Raw genomic sequence first — 4022 nt, forward strand, 5'->3', positions numbered from 1 at the left:
AGAAGCTGTGGAGGAACCTTCGAAAGTGCTGTGGATGTGTGGACTCCAGAGCCCTCGTTTTCAAAAAGTGGTGTGATCACTTTTTTCCAGCTCCTACTGTTCCCCACGCGCTGTCTTCATCTAACTACTGACCACTAAGTCCTTATCTCTCAGAATTGTATTTACTTGTGTATCTATATCTCCCATTTAATTAGGACAGGAAACATGTCAACTGCTGCAATCCCTGCGCCCAGTACAGAGCCTGACACATGATAGGAGCCCCCCGAAAGTTTGACAAATCAGTAATTTTAACTAATCTCCCAAAGAATGGGAGACAAAACCAGTAAACCATTTTGGTTTGTTAATCAAGAATAACATTTTAAAATGCTTTGGAGTACCTTCCATTACACACACACGTGTAAAACTGGAATTCCAGGTGTCTCTCTTGGAGGGAAGGGGGAAGGGAGGAAGGGACCAAGCATGGCAGCGGAACACCACACTCGGGGAGAAGAGTGTTGTAAATGTTACCTAGATATTAGTAAAGTTTCAATGGATATGCTTGAAAGTTATTGGTAACAATCACAGTTTGTGTAAGAGTAAAATCTCCGTATCACTAGAGAGGGAAAAAAAAAAAAGTATAACCTAGACAGGAGAGGGGAAAAGTAAAAACAAACAAACAAACAAAAAAAAAAACAAGAAAAATTGTGCTGAGTTCAAACATAACCAAAATATTTTTAAAAGACAATAATCATGTTTTTTTTTTAAAAAGCCACACAATGTAACTACAGACACACCAAACTAAATGACAAAAGGTAAAAATAAAGGCAGAGGAATAAACAATATATCAGGCAATAGTAATAAAAGAAAGCATGTGTAGCTATGTTAATATTGTACAAAATAGAAATGAGCATAAATAGCTGAAATCAGATCGAGTCAGAATATTTCATAAAATATAAAATTCATCAACAGCCCTGGCCAGGGGCCTCAGCTGGTTGGAGCATCCTCCTGTGCACCAAAAGTCTGCGGATTCCATTCCTGGTCAGGGCACATACTTAGGTTGTGGGTTTGATCCCTGGTCGAGGCACGTATGGGAGGCAACCGATCGATGTTTCTTACATTGATGTTTCTCTCTCTCCCCTTCTTCTCTCTCTCCCCTTATTCTCTCTACAATCAATAAACATATCCTTGGGTGAGGATTTTTAAAAAATCAACAAAAAATGCTATTGGTTAATTAGAATAATGCAGCTCCAAAGATAAGCTGAACATCAGGGATAACAACTTGTGAGTCAGTATTCTAAATGAAGAAGTAAATAAAGACAAACATTCAACCTAAACAGAGGGCCTAGGCACTGAAAGTGTAACTGTCACCACTGTTCTGTGAACATGATCCATGACATCTGTGGAGGGAGGTGTGACCGTCTCAGCTTTAGGCAGTCATTTAGTAGATTGTGAAGTTTTCACTAGTACACTTTTAAATGTCTATGGAGATACAGCAAAGAATAAAAAATGCAATGGTTGTAAAAAATGAGATAGTGAAAATTAGATCTTACTATATCGATTTGATTCAACCTGGAGAATAGAGACCTACAAGGGTGGGCAAAAGTGGGCTTACAGTTGTGAGTATGGGAAACAGAGTTTGTTCTTGTGTTATTTTCCATGCACACAACTGCAAACCTACTTTTGCCCACCCCTGTAATACTCTCTTCAAATACAGAAGATGTCCTCTTAGAACTATGTCAGAAGCTTTTCAGTTAAGATATATGCAAGCTGCCACAACACACACAGAAGATGAAATCTGAATAGGATCCTATTTCAATAAAACAAGAGCTCTATAATGAAAAAAGCGATAATAAAAACAACGTATTCATTTACCTGTGGCTAAAGGGCTGGGGGAAGGCAGACAATAAACCAATAAGTAAATATATATAGACATATAATGGTAAGCTCTTCAGAGAAAAATAAACCAGGGTGGGTGTGGTTTCTTTTTTATATAAATAGGATATTAGGGAAGGCTTACATTTGAACAGAGACCTGAAGGATACCTAAGGGAAAGAGTAAGTGCAAAGGCCCTGAGCCAGGAGTGTATTTTAAGCACAAGGAGACCAGTAAAGGGTGAGGTAGGGGGAGAGCCAGAGGGAGAAGAAATAAGGCCAGAGAGGCAAAGGGAATAAAGAGGTTGGATTGTGTAAAGCCTCAAGGGCTGAGTGAGATAAGGAGCTGTTGGAAAGTTTTCCACGGAGCTGACAGAATCTGACCTAATGTTTTAACGTGATAGACTGGCTGCTTTAAGAACAGACTCTGGGGGAAAGACAAAATGAGACAGACCAGTTAGGAGACTACAGTAATCTGACAATCTGATGTGGTTTATTCTAGGATGGTAACAAGAGGTGAAAATAGTGATAAACGGTTGGATTTTTAGTATATCATAAGGCACAAAACTGATAGAATTTGCTGATGGATATGACGGAGGATACAAGGGAAAAGATTGTTAAGACACCAGAATTGGTTCTAAGCAACTGTAAGAATGGCATTACTGTTTCCAAAGATGAATTAAGATGGGCAGGAACCAAAAATTTAGCCTTGGACATGTTAGGTTTAAGATGCCTATTAGACATCTACATGGAGATGTCAAGAAAGTGCATAGATGTGAGTTTGTACTTCAGAAAAAAGGTCTGAGCTACATATAGAAATTTTGCGTTATTTAGGTGGTATTTAGATCATGAGGTGACAGGGAAGTTGGACAAATTATGCAGGTCTTTAGGCAACTGTAAGGACCTTTTAAAAATTATCTAGGGAGAGAATGTAGACTAAAAGGAGGGGTTCTATGATTGAACCCTGGACGATTTCAACATTTAGAGGACAGAGAGAAGAGGAGGAACCAGAGAATAGGATGGAGATGGAGCAGCACAGAAACTTGGTAAGGACAACCAGGAGAAAGTAGTATCCAAGAAGCTACGTGAAGAAAATGTTTCAAGGAGGGAGTAATATAATGTCAGATGCTGCTGACATGTCAAGTTAGATGATGACTGATATAATTATCAACATGGAGGGCATCAGCGACCTTAATAAAAAATGTGTAAGGCCCTGGCCAGGTAGTTCAGTTGGTTAGAGCTAGTCTGATACTCCAAGGTTGCAGGTTCAATCCCTGGTCAGGGCATATACAAGACGAAACCAATGAATGCATAAGTGGAACAACAAACATCTCTCTCTCTCTCTCTTCCCCCACCCCTTTCTTTCTGTCTCTAAAATTGATAAATTTAAAAAATTTTAATAGTCATGTGATGGGGATACTTTTTGAGAAATGCATCATTAGGCAATTCCATCATTCGAACATCATAGAGTGCACTTACACATACCTAGATGGTATAGTCCAATACACACGTAGGCTGTATGGTATAGCCTGGCCCCTAGGCTACAAGCTTGTACAGCATGTTACTATATAAAACAACATGTGATTAAAGTGAACATAAGAGAAAATGAGGCAACCTAGAGAAGCAGTAAACACAAGATGTATGAGGCTGCTTCCAGCGTAACACAGCATACAAATTTTTTGAATAAGTAGACTCTAAAATGACTAGTACAGTTAAGTACATAAGCCAGTAACATAGTTGCTTATTATCAAGTATTATTAACTGTACATAATTATATTGCTATACTTTTAAACAATTGGCAGTGCTGGTGATGTGTTCCAGCATCACCACAAACAAGTGAGTAATGGGTTGTGCTATGCCATTATGATGGCTGTGATATCACTAGGCGATAGGAATTTTTAGCTCTATTATAATCCTGTGGGACCACTGTTGTATATGCAGTCTGTCATCAACTGAAATGTCATTATGTGGCACATGACTGCTTTTGTAAAAATTCATTTGTAATACAACTGGCTAGCTTTGACCACTGAGTATTTTTAGTAAGGAATTATTAACATTTTAAGGCATAATAAAGTTATGTTTTTTTTAAAAAGTCCTTATCCATTGAGTAATATGTTGAAATATTTATGGACAAAAGGATACGCTGTCTTGGCTTTGTTTTAACGTATTTCT

The sequence above is a fragment of the Pteronotus mesoamericanus genome, unplaced genomic scaffold (genome assembly GCF_021234165.1).
Source record: "Pteronotus mesoamericanus isolate MK-2021 breed Mesoamerican mustached bat unplaced genomic scaffold, CSHL_Meso_final scaffold_705, whole genome shotgun sequence".
In the NCBI taxonomy this organism is placed as follows: Eukaryota; Metazoa; Chordata; class Mammalia; order Chiroptera; family Mormoopidae; genus Pteronotus; species Pteronotus mesoamericanus.